Source organism: Mustela erminea, chromosome 9 (genome assembly GCF_009829155.1).
Source record: "Mustela erminea isolate mMusErm1 chromosome 9, mMusErm1.Pri, whole genome shotgun sequence".
NCBI classification, from domain to species: Eukaryota; Metazoa; Chordata; class Mammalia; order Carnivora; family Mustelidae; genus Mustela; species Mustela erminea.
In genome coordinates, this window is record NC_045622.1 from 49,207,868 (window position 1) to 49,222,222 (window position 14,355).

Genomic DNA, 14,355 nt, shown 5'->3' on the forward strand with positions numbered 1-14,355 from the left:
AAAGATAAAACTGATGTCTGAAAATATGTGAAGATTAATCATGGGGAAGAATCTAAACATTCTATATAGCTCTCCAGCTAGCATAGATCTGGAGTAAGATATTTTAGATAGGCAGATTTCTGTCCAGAACAAAGCCCTTTATAATGAAGGCTGGCTGGCAGTGCAATGAACTTCTAAGGGGAAAATCTGTTTCCTACAGCCGAAAGTGTTGGAAAAGAGGTCAGCTGGCCAGTTGTTGAAAATATTGCAGAAAGCTTCCCACACTGGAGAGATTTTCAAAGGTGATGACATGTAGGACTGCTTCTAATTTTAAGATTCTAAGATCCTTGGGCAATTTATTGAGGATACAAAAACAGATGTACCTTCCACCAGACAGCGCAGAACTCACCAGGCATCACCTTGGGCTTACATAAGCTTTAGACCCTCGAGACTATAACAGGTCACACTAGGAGTCTACTAAGAAGATGGTAAGAGAGGGGCTGCAACTTGCTATCAGGACCATGCCAAGCCTTCCACTTCACGGTAGCCCAGGTAGCAGTATACACAGTCATCCAGAAGCTGTCTTATTTCCTAATAACACTTTTAGGTCCAAGGAGACAAGACTGATGTGTATAAGGCTGCTGTGCTTAGAAGCTCCATATCCCAGAAGGGCCAATATCTCTCTTAGTATTCCATAGAAATGCTTTCAGAATCACACATGGGACACACTCATTGCAATATACATGTTATCCAACACTCAGAGAATGGTAAAGCATGGTGTATTCATCATATATAGAGAGTTGTTATACTTCTTTACAGACCAAATTTAGTTTACCACTCAGGGGTGGATTTTTGTTAACTCTGTTGCCTAGAAACATGTTGACTTTCTTAGTTGTATCAGGATTTTCAGGAGAGCAGAACTGTAGAATAAACTGAGTTCAGGTTCTCATGCAGCAGTGGTGGTATTTATAGACATTTTGCCTATATTAGAAATAAGAAATGTAACACAATATTAACTAACATTTTAAAGCACTTGTTACTAGGTCACATCCTCTGCTAAGTGGTTTAAGTACAAGATTTCATGTAATTTTCAAAGCATACCCATGTCCAAACAAGCATCTTTATCCCCATTTTACCGACAAGGGAATTAAGTCTTGAGAGGATAAGTAACTTTGCAAGATCACACAGCTATCCCATAAATGACAAAGTCAGAATTTGAATTTAGTTTTGTCTGTCTCCAAAGCCTGTGATCTTAACTGCTTATTAATTCACTGACTGTATATTGACCTGCAACTCTGAGAATTTTGCTAGGAGCTAGGAGTAAAGAATTAAACAAGACATATATAGAACTTATATATTTCATGTAACAGTAACCCATGCTGGCTGTTTACAGATAGAAAATTTCCAAGTACTAAATTATATAGGAAAAGTGTCATTGATGCCAGGGATATAAACTATAAACTCAACAGCTAATTAACTTCTGAAATAAAATGACTTGGGATAGGCTAACCCATAAGCTCTACTTCTTCCCTAGAATTGATCCAATAAGGGGGGTAAATGCAGGACTGAGTTACTGCTGCCTTAGACCTGTATACTGTAGCTCCAAGTAGTTTTAAAAACCTTAACAGAGTTGTTACTACCACAAGGGAATGAAAAGGACATCATAGGGGGTGTCTGGATGGCTTAGTGGGTTAAGCCTCTGAGTTTGGCTCAGGTCATGATCTCAGGGTCCTGGGATCAAGCTCCACATCAGGCTCTCTGCTCAACAGGGAGCCTACTTCCCCCTCTCTCTCCCTCTCTGCCTGTATCTCTGCCTACTTGTATCTCTGTCTTTTAACTAAATAAATAAAATCTTTTTTAAAAGGGTGTGGGGCACTTGGGTGGCTCAGAGGGCTAAGCCTCTGCCTTTGGCTAAGGTTATGATCTCAGGGTCCTGGGATAGAGCCCTACATTGGGCTCTCTGCTCAGTGGGAAGCCTGTTCCCCTCTCTCTGCCTGCTGCTCTGCCTATTTGTGATCTCACTCTTTCTGTCAAATAAATAAATAAAATCTTTAAAAAAAAAAAAAAAAAAGAAAAGGACATCATGGTCCACCTCAGTATATCCTTCTGAGGAACAAAAGCTAATTTAGGAGTAGTGGCTACTTCAAAATAACAAATTTTACATACAGCTAAGTTGAATATGAATCATACAGAATTTCATTCAGTTTATTGTTTATCATCAACTTGACTGGGTGTCCCATGGATGGTCTTGGGTGCCCATTCACAGTCTTGGAGTGGGAAGAGAAAGATTTATGGATTTGAAAGAAGCTTCAGGGTAAGGTTGCCAGATGAATGTAGGACACTGAGTTACATTTGAATTTAGGTAAGCAATAGAAACATTTCTAGTCTATCTCAAATATTGCATAATTTTACTAAAAATAGTTTGTTTTTTCAGCTGAAGTTTTAATTTATCTGGGTGACTTTTATTTTTGTTTGCCAAATCTGGAAACCCTACTTCAGAGTCCTTTTGCTTGGCATCACCAACTTTGCTTTGCAGAACTGGGACAGACTCTGCCCTCTGGGGGCATATTTATTATTCCTCCTATGCATAAATGTTTACTGAGGGCCTACTGTGTATCTGACAAGATTAGAGATGGATGTATATATTGATGATTATAATGCAAAGTGGAAAATATTTGCAAGTTAGGAAGTGAGTCAAACAGTAAAAATGTCAACAAAATGGCCAATATTTATAAAAGTGTTTTCTCTATGCAAATACTGCATTGAATACTTAGATTCATTCTCTAATGCATCTAGATCTTCATACCGACCCTCTGAAATAGGTACAGTTAATAAATGAAGGAACTGAGCTATAAGAGTTGTTAAGAAACTTTTACCACTGCACATGGGTGATACGTGACAGAGTCAGGACAAGGGTCTTAGTCAGCTTAATACTAGATAGCGCCTGAGCCTTAGTCAGCTTGATGGTAGAGAGAGCCTGAGCCTGAGCTCATACATGTCCACTAAAATGGCACTGGGTAAATACATTTGGCCAAGAGAAGCTTGTTTGTGAAAGTCCCTTGAATTACACTTGGTAGTGCAACTAGGAAATAAGCAGATGAACAAAATGGATGGTGGAAGTGAGAAGAGTCTTCTTGAGAAAATGCCATTCTGAAGAATAGGGCAAGAGAGGCAAGAAGTGGGGACAAAAAATGGATAGAAAACCAGACAATGTTAGGCTTGGCATTCAGCTGTTTAATAAATATTTCCCCATTTCTCTATCTTAACCAAATACTGACAATTCCTATTTATAGAGAACCACAAGTTACAGAGAACCACAACTTAGATTTGAATGAGGAGGATAGAGAGCAAACTTACAAAAACAAACAAACAAACAAAACAAACAAACAAACAAACAAAAACAAAAAAAACTAGGCTCTCCTCAGTGTGAAGATAATAGCAAATAAAGAAAATAATTACCACACAAAACAGTAATATACAAGTAATCACTAAAGGCCTGGATGGTTCAAAGTAGTTTACATATTTAATTTATATAGTCCTCCCAGAAACCCTATGGATTAGGTATATTTTTTGTCTCATTTTAAAGAGAATAAGTTGTAAAATAGGGAGTTGAATTAATTGGCCCAAGAGTGACCATACCAAAAGTAAATGTCCAGGTTACAGAACACTCTTCCATGTTCTAAATATTCTAGTTTGTCAACTAATTCATGGAAGCCTGCTGTGGATAGGAGAGGCTGGGGTATCAATGTGCAATGTACAAAAATCCCAATAGTCTGAAATCTGAACACATACCACATCTTTATTACTGAGTGCAGACTCAAGGAAAAAGTCCTGATGGGAGTTCTCTTGGAATTCCCTGCCCTCAGGATTTTCATATTCAGAAGGCACTAGAAGACAAGAAGCCACAAAGGCAGCTGTAAATGAAGCTCTACTCAGAAGAGAGGGGGATTAGAAGATGGGCAAAGGAGTCAGGCCTTGAACAACCAACAAGATGCCACAGGCCCATTAGAGGTACTTAGTGAAATATTTCAAGCACAGAGTTGGGTGGGAAGACAATCATGTTTGGGTATATGTTCAAGGAAACTGTGCGAGAGCATGAGAATGATAAAAATAAAACGTAAGGACTGAGGATGTAACGGATGATTTTTACATGCTTTCAATTATTTATTTTGTTAGCACCATAACAATGAGTGAACACTATTATGCCCATTTTATAGATGAAGAATGATGCACAGGGAGGTTATATACCATGGCCAAGGACACAGAATTAGTAAGTAGAAAATGGTACTTAGTCACTTCTCTTACTACAAAAACATATCTAGTTTCCGTTTATCCATTTATCCCACAAATATTTAGCTAATTTCTGTGGAAGCACGTGTATGTTGTAAACAAAACAGTCACAGTTCCTCACATTATGGGGCTGTCTCTGATCCACACCATCCCTGTATGTGATCATCGTTTTATTTTTTATTTTTGTACTTGTGAATACCTTGTTTCATCCAGCATGAATCATATGTGCTCTGGATTAAGGAAAGGTAGGATTGCTGAAGCTCCAGCAAGGTAGTATTCATAGCAGAAAACTTAGAGGAAAAAAAAAAAAAAGACTTTCATGTGGCTATCAGTCTGATATATTGTACAAATGCTACACTGAAATGCAGATCAATAGCTGCCTGCTGTGCGACTGCCAGAAACAAGCCATTGTCCATGCTTAATTAAAAGGCCAGATTGATGTCTGACACCACTTCAGAATATGACACCTTCAGATGATTACAGGACAGGAGAAGATAGAGAGACAAAGAGAGAAGGCAAAATGGTACCCAGAGTCCTGAAAAGCATTCTTGGTCAAAACTGATCCATTCTCTAAATACCTGGGCATTTTGCTACAGCTGTAAACTTGCATTTGTAAATCTATAGAATTTGATATTTTTTCTACTTCTAGGGTGTTCAAGAGAAGGAGAAAAACCCAGACTGCAGGAGTAGATGGTGACAAAGCTTTCTTGCATTATTGATTAAAGATGAAGACATTTTTATAATTTAGATCAAAAGGAGGAAGGCTTGAGCCAAAATAAAATCTTCAGAAAAGATTTTAGTTCTCAAAATATTTATGGGATCACAAACTGTTGTTAACCACAAAGGCTTTAGATGACCTTATCACCTTCCCTTGAATTCTGATCTCACCTCCCACAGCTTCTCACCTTGCTCAGTTTTCCAAGCCCTCTGGTTTACTCTTGAGTCCCCCAACTGCTGTCTACCACAGGGCCTTTACACTTTCTTTTCTTTCTGCCCTGGATTCTCTTTCTCCAGAGAATTTCCTCCTCAATTCTTAATGCCACTCTGACTGCCTTATTTTTACAATTGCAGTTAAGATTCCCAGTGCTTCTTAACTTATTTTATTAATTTTACCCATAGTACTTATCATTTTCAAAAATATATTTTATGTATTCTGTTTATAATTTACTATCTGGCTTTCTTAAGAAAACATGAACTCTATATGGACAGTGATTATCTTTCTATTTTCACTAATGAGCCCCACGTGTAACACACCTTACACATTGTAGGCTCTTAATAAGCATTTGCTAAAACAATAACAAAATTTCCTCATATATGATATTCCACAAATATACACCTAGACTACCATAATCCTGCCCAGATTTTAGGTTAATTCTAATCCTCTGCTCTGTTTAAAATGAAATAAGAAGTTGTTTGTAATCTAATATGGAAAACTGATCTCGAGGTCAGTATCTCGTCTATTAGTGTCCTCTAGGATTAGGTAGGTCTTAGTAAAGTAAACATTCTTTAGCATCAGTATGGCTTCTTTGTTTGTTTTTTGAAGGTGAAGTCACAAATTGGGACTCTCTGGCAATAGGGCCATGTTATTTAATGTACGAATTTTTTGCTTATAAAATTAAAAATCAACAAGACAATGTTCAGAAAAACAACTTTACTTTTTCTATTCAAACTCTTCACAATTATTAGGTAAAACCGCTAAAAATTTAAAAAAAAAAAAAGCCAAAACTGAAATTATCCACTCTTTAGAAATGGAAAGCAAAGAGCTCACTACATATGCTTTGGATAATAATCAAATAAAAATATATAGACTTAAATGAAATTATTAGAAAGCAAAAAGGGTAAATCATATCTAAGCTCCAAACTCAAGCTATTAAAAAAATTAACAAACACAAAAAATAGAAGTAGATTCAATTAATATATTTTTAAAGATTTTATTTATTTATTTATTTATTTTAAATTATTTTTATTAACATATAATGTATTATTTGCTCCAAGGGTACAGGTCTATGATTCATCAGTCTTACACATTTCACAGCACCCACCATAGCACATAGTCTCTCCAATGTCCATAACCCAACCACCTTCTCCCTACCCCCCACTTCCCCCCAAGCAACCCTCAGAAGATTTCATTTATTTATTTGAGAGAGAGAGAGAGCGAGCACGACCAGGGAGGAGAGGGAGAAGCAGTTTCCCTGTGAGAAGGGAACCCAACTCAGGGCTTAATCTCAAGACCCTGCTGTCATGGTCTGAGCTGAAGACAGAGGCTTAACCAACTAACCCACCCAGGTGCCCCATTAATAAAGTAATTTTTTAAGGAGTATTTTTAAATAAATAATAAAATAGAGTATCTTTGATAAGTTTAATTATTTTTTTTAAAGATTTTATTTATTTATTTGAGAGAGAGACAGTGAGAGAGAGCATGAGCGAGGAGAAGGTCAGAGAGTGAAGCAGACTCCCCATGGAGCTGGGAGCCTGATGTGGGACTCGATCCCGGGACTCCGGGATCATGACCTGAGCCGAAGGCAGTCGTCCAACCAACTGAGCCACCCAGGCGTCCCAATAAGTTTAATTATTTTAAAAAAATGCAGGACAGGAGAGAGAAAGAGCATGAGAAAGATAATTCAAATACATAAAATTAAGAATAACAAAGGGGGAATGATTATAGCTATGGAGGAAATTTACATATTTTAAAAATTTCAGTGTAAATAAAAATAGATGTGAAAGGATTTTTACTACATTATTATTGATAATACTGAGTAATTAGAAACAACCTTAAATGTCTAATCAGTAAAAGAGTAGGTAAATAACTGTAAGTATTTCATATTATGAAATATTACATGAGTTAAAAAGGGAAAATAAATAAACACATACATTTTTATATTAACTGGAAGAAGAAAAATAGCAAAATAATGATGTGCTATATGTAAAAATTTTGAGAAAAAAAGAAGCCCCAGCAAGTCAAAGCTATATATTTGTATTGCATATATTTTCTCACATAAATTCTTAAAAATCTGTAAAGATATAAGCTAACTGCTAATTTTTATTTTTTCTAAGAAGAATAAAATAATTGGCAAAACTATAAGGTAACCTTTTATTCTCTATATTGTTTGCATTTTAATAATGAAGGAATATTCAAATATTACTTGTATAATAAAAATATATTATGTACCTTTATCTAAGTGGTGTGTAGTTCTCAAAAGTTGAACTCTGGGGCCAATATATTTTTCAGGTAGCCAAATGCAGATTCATATCAACATATTTTTTCTAGATAACTTCTTTCTTTGTGAGTTTCAGATGTCCTAATCACTGTTCAATCTACCATGTTGTTAAACAAACAAGCAATATTAAAACTTTACTATTGCAATAATTGACTATGATGGTGATTATCCTATCTACAAGAGTTTTGCAGATAGCCCTCTTAAGTGGTTTTAAGTCCATGTGGAATAAAATAAAACTTTTGACTGGAGGAGAAATATGATTACATTTAGACTTTACGAGCTGATCTGTTGTTAGAGCAGAGGGTAGATTGTGGTAGAAGAGATTGGAGGTAGAAGGACTAGTTATGACAGTGAATGTCCCTTGCGTATGCCTCAGAAAAACTAGGCTAAAGATAAAGTATTAATTATTGAGACTCCTGTCAGGAATTAGAATTTCTAAGAGGGACCAGCAATGATCTATGTATGTGTGTATGCACATGCATATGTAATATGTAATTTTAAGGTACCCAGGAAATTCTGGTGATCAGTCAAGTATGAGTATCCCTGAGCAAGGACAGTACTTACAGCAATCCAAGTAATCTTTGGAATGCTCAGGAAAGAAAGAAAGCAGTAACAGAATGGTACATGGGTAATGGAGAGAAATTCCATTAGGATAATCTTTTTATAAAAAGAGAACCTGTGTTTAATTTTCAGAAAATCCTACAGATTTAGATGGTAACTTTACCAACTCATGTTGTTTCCCTGTGCACATTTCCAGTCATCATTTCTGGAATGGGAGTTTTCATCTTAGTCCAGATTTATTTAGAAAGTCAGACTTTTTTCTCTTTGTCTTTCTCTTTCATTCCGAAAGACTGGCTGGGCCGAAGAAGAAAGGGGAGTAATAGAGAAAGGATCTTTAGCAAAATAAAGCATCATATGAATGAATAAAGTGTCCTGCTTGTGTACTTCCTATTTACTTGCTCTTGTCTTTTGTTTATAATCTCAACAATTCTACACTAAAAGGTTTACCGTGATCTCTCTGAACTTTGCCCATCCTCCTCATAGGCCAACCTTCCCCTTCCTTGCTTGATGCTGCCACAGAGACTGTTAGCTTCTGGCGTGAGAGCCTTTGCCGTTATTCCCCGGTATGAGACAGTCTCCCCACTGCTATCAAAGTTGGCTTCTTCTCAGCTATTGATCTCAGTTTAGGTGTCACACCTCAGAAAGACTGTTCTTGACCTTTGTATGGAACAGAATCTTACCGATTTGTCTTTCGTCGCACTGGTCATTTCCTTCTTAGTTCTTAGTGCAGTTTGTGATGTGTTTATTGACTGATTTATTTTCAGTCCTCTGCACTAGGTTTGGGGGTTCCAACATGGCAGGGGCTGTGCCTCCTTGTCCATTGGGTATAGCCAACCCCCATCAAAGTAACTGACAGACACTAGTATTCAAATAATATTTGTTGGAGAAGTAAAATTTAAAGGAAAGAAAAAAGAAAAAAACCACAAACATAGACAGCTGAAATCAGGAACCCAGAATTCAGAGCCTACATTATCATATATGTTAGTTTCGGAAGGCAAAATATACATATTCGTATATGTGCTAATCATGAAATGAAGGAATTTGGGGTCCAATCTCCATCAGTGAGGTTATCCATTCCTGTTCTGGCGGTGTCAGAGTTTGCTGCAAGATCATTTGTCAAGATCTTTCCCTCTTTCTTAAACTAATGACCTTGTCATCCCCCCAAGGTGGCTGAGGCCCTGCATAGAGGTATACAGAGGTTTCCACTGGCAACTACTTGCGAAACTGAATATACTTAGCTACCTTATCAAGCCCTAGAATTGTTTGATTTCCTACAGGAAATGTTTGCCTTTGAAAACTCCAGTGGGGAAATAGCTTTTTCACCTTTGCTCAGGAGAATGAGTTTAACGTTGTCAGAAGATGAGATTCTTCCCCCAGAGGAGGTGCTGAGTATCTAATGAGCTTAGGAACAAATCAGAAAAACAGCAGGCGGTAGATTCCAGCCCCCACCCGCACCCTGATTCCATAAGAAAATTCTGTTTTAGATATTTGCATGAGTGAACTACCCATTTACACTGATTTTTTTCTATGTGCTATGTTAGATATGTATAACTCCAATATGGAAACACATCTAGCCACATTATGCATTGTGAAAGGTGTGTGATTTTGCTCCTTGGGGCGCTTCTATTTAAATAACTCACTAACACATTAACAGCCAGGACTGTACTTGTATCTTTCATCTCTAATATGAGCCCTTCTCTGTCACTATAATCCTAAGCAGTTTATACCCGCACAGAAATACACACACATACACACCTTCCCCGCAGGTATTCATATATCCACTGAAACAGGTACTGCCCAAAGGCTATTCTTAACAACTACTTCTATGACCTCAGATTAAATTTGTTTATCAGTTACTACCTCCTCTTTCTCTTATTAAGATTTCCTCTAATCTACAACTTTTATCTGAAATTAAGCATCTGACATTGGCCCTTTGGCCATCACTTTTGTAATTGTTCACCCTGGCATTTGATCCTCAATTCTCCTTAACAGATTGCCACTTGTCTCCTTCCCTGGTTTCACTGCAGTCCTCGCTGCTTGTGGTAGACTTCCCTGCCCTAATTCTGCCCTCTGAGAGCCAGATCTCAGTAGTGGACCTTTACTAATGGTTTAACTCTACAGGTGAAAGGAATAAGTGGATTGGAAACATAAATTGGTTTAAGCATTAATTATGTACATTTAGAAAGAATTCATATAAGCCAAATGGAAATTAGGTAAGGAAACTTTTGCCAGCAAAATGTTACCTCCCTGCAGCCACATGGTTTCACAGCAGGAGACGGGAGAAAAAAATTGAGCCAATGAGAGAAAGAATTCTGTATATTGTACTCTGTTTAAAGACCTTCTACCTATTTTATTATTCAACATATTTTATCTTTGTTTTGATTGCAAGAGGGACATAGGATAGTGTTGCACATATATCACAAAAAGCTCATAAATATATTAAAGTATGTCATTTCTCATAACTAATGACAGTCAAGCACTCTGGTCAAATCATTCTTATGCATTTCCAAGATTATTACAATAGCCTCCTTACTTGTGTCCCTACTTCTGCCCTGACCACCCACCTCTTCAGCAGCAAAATAATTTTGTTAAAGTCAGATCATATCACTCCTGTATCCAACCAATCAAACAAAATACAAACGAACAAACAAACAAAAAGCTTCCAAAGTTCATTTCTCTATGATTTGGCCCCCAATTCAATCTCTAAGTTCAACTCTTGCTAGTAACCTCTTTCTACACCATCCTCATTGACTTTCTTACCGATTCTCATGCTAACCAGACACAGAGATGCCTTAGATTCATTGCAGTGGTCGCTGTTACTATTCCTAGAAATCTCTTTCTCCAATTATTTACATATTAGTTCCCTCAATTCCTCCCTGTTTTTACTCAAAAATCAACTTCTTATAACTTCTGCTTTTAGAAATTATGGAGTGCCTGGGATCAGATTTATTCTCCTACAATTAATAGATAGAAAACCAGAACAAATATGTTTTTCTTAAGAACAAAACAAAACAAAAAAAACCCACAAATGTTTCAGATATAATCAGCACATAAAGACTATGATCCCTGAGAGAAAGGAAACAAAACAAAACATAACAAAACAAAAATGAGTTATACAGTTTCCTTGGCATTCTGCCAAAGGCATTTTGTATACTCAGGTATAAGGACTGGAATCTTAGACATAGCAGAGTGGTCTAGATAAGTTGAGGAGACTGAGATCAGAAGTTGGAGAGACTAAGCAATAGCAATTTGAGGGTAGAGTGCCAGCAAGAAGGGAAGTGTCCAAAGATGCGCCAGAAATCTAGTTAGGAGTTTCTTGACTCTGGCTGAACAGTACAAAGAGCATTATACATATATAGGATTACTACACATAATAAATATTAGTAACATATTATTAACATACATTGGATAAAACTCCATGAGAATGGCAAAGAAAAACCATGGAGTTATAAACTGAACAAGGCTGGCAGGCATTCTTGTTCTAACAAGACAGAAGAAATTCCTTGCTAAATGCCTGGAAGATTAAGTAGAGACACCAAAGGGTCATATCCTAATAGTATTGCTAAACTTGTCATCAATTAAAGGCTACTCTAAACCCGCCATAACAAGCCTGAAAAATTAAGCTGATTCTCAAGTAAGTTAGCCCCTACAAGAACAAAGTATAACATTATGTTTTTTATTTTTTTATAACATTATTTTTAAAAAGAAAACATAATTAAGCATGTGAAAATGTTTACCTTTCATCAAAGGATTACCAGACATGTAAAGAAACAGGAAAATTCAATCTATAATCAAGAGAAATATTAGTCTCTAAAAGAGATTCAGAAAGGATATATATGACGGTTAATACAAAATAATGTTAAAATAGCTATTGTAATATGCACAAGAATTTAAAGAAAAATGTGTATATAATAAGGAAAGAAATGAAAGATGTGAAATAGACCCCCAAAATGGAACTTTTGGTTGTAGACGTATATTTAAGGGGAAAAAAAAAAAAAAAAAAAGAAAAACCACTGCTGGGATTAATATTAAATTAAACACTACAGAAGAAAAATCAGTGAACTTGAAGGCATAGCATTGGAAACTATTCAGATTTAATCATACATAGAAAAAAGACTGAAAAAAAAAAACTGAGCCTCAGTAGTCTGTGAGATCAAGTAGTCTAACATTGGACTTCTGGAAGAAAAGTGAGGGCTTAGGACTGAATAATACTTTAAGAAACCATGCCTGAAATATTTTCCATATTTGAAGAAAACTATAAACCCATGGATACAAAAAACTAAAGTTACCATAAGTAGGATAATCATAAAGACGACTAGACCAGGACATTTAACAATAGTCAAATTGTTCAAAGCGAAAGACAAGGAAACGCAAACAAACTACCCAGAGAAAAAATACACATTATGAAGATAGAAAGAAAAATAAATAATACTGACATTTCCTGAAACTATGCAATGGGACATCTTTACAACAGTTAAAGAAAATAAAATCAACTTAGAATTCTATATATGGAGTGACATCCTCTAAAAATAAAAGCAAAAATAGGGGTGCCTGGGTGGCTCAGTGGGTTAAGCCTCTGTCTTCGGCTCAGGTCATGATCTCAGGGTCCTGGGATTGAGCACTGCATTGGACTCTCTGCTCAGCAGGGAACCTGCTTCCCCCTCTCTCTCTCTGCCTGCCTCTCTGGCTACTGGTGATCTCTTTCTCTCTGTCAAAATAAATAAATTAAAATTAAATTAAAATAAAAGCAAAAGTAAACTTTTTTCTTGGAAAAAAAGGGTTGAAAGAATTTATCATCAACACTACAAGCAGTGTTGTTTTTGTTTTTGTTTTTGTTTTTTTTATTTGACAGAGAGAGACACAGTGAGAGAAGGAACACAAGGAGGGGGAGCAGTGGAGGGAGAGGGAGAAGCAGGCTTCCCACAGAGCAGGGAGCTCAATGCAGGGCTTGATCCCAGGACCCTGGGATTATGACCAGAGCCGAAGACAGATGCTTAACGACTGAGCCACTCAGGCGCCCCACACTACAAACAATGTTAAAGAAAATTTTCAGCCAGAGGAAAACGATCTCAAGTAGAAGCTAGGAAATGCACAAAGAAGGGAGAATAACAATGATGGTATATGAATTGGTAAATAAAATACAATAGAAGTACACAAGTTGGGAAATGGAGATTAGAAGACTAATATTTTAAGACCCTTCATTATACATGAGGTAATATAATATATTTAATAATAGACTATAAATAATTTAGAGATATATATTGTAAACTTTATCTTTTAAAGACTTATTTTTTTATTTTAGGGAGAGAAAGAAAGAGTATGGGGGGAGGGACCAGAAGGAGAGGGACAGAGAAAATTTCAAGCAGACTCCCCGCTGAGCACAGAGCCCTACACAGGGCTCAATCTTACAACCCTGAGATCATGACCTGAGCTGAAACCAAGAGTCTGTCACTTAACTTATTGAGCTACCCAGTCACCCCATACTGCAGCCATTTCAAATAATAGCAATGATTTCTACCTAATAAAGCAGTCATGGAAATTAAATCCTATTGGGAAAATGTATATGTTAATCCAAAAGAAAACAAGCAAATAGAAAGGAAAAAGAGCAAAGAACAGATGGGATGTATAGAAATTCGTTACTAAGATGGTTGATTTAAATCCAACCATATGAATAATTACTTTGCACTTAAGTGGTCTAAAGACCCTAAATAAAAGAATTGTTTGACTGAATTAAAAAGAAGGGCCGGGGCACCTGAGGGGCTCAGTTGGTTAGTGGCTAATTTTGATTCAGGTCATGATGCCAGGATCTTGGGATTGAGTCCCCTGTTGGGCTCCCTGATCAGAGGGAAGTTTGTTTCTCCCTCTCTTCTGCCGCCCCACCCCCTACAACTTATGCTCTCTTGCACATACACACTCTAGCTCTTTCTCAAATAAATAAATAAAATCTTTAAAAATAAAAATAAATAGCATGGCCAAATCAAACACTTATTATAAAAATTTCGCTTTAATTATAAAGGCACAGGTTAAAGCTACTGGATGGACAATGTGATGATTTGGTATTTGTATACATTGTGTTTTTCGGTCATACTTCAGTAGAGCTGAAAAAAAAAACAGAGTAATAGGTTAAACATAATAGAGCACAGTTGAAAAACAACTGAATAATAATACTATTTTATTAAACATTTTGTTTTTAAAGATTTGCTTTAAACATTTTGTAACTAAAATAATAAGCCCCATCAATATCAAGTTACTTGATGAAAAATACATAACATGTAAACACTAAATCTGAGAAAGTTGGAGTTTATAG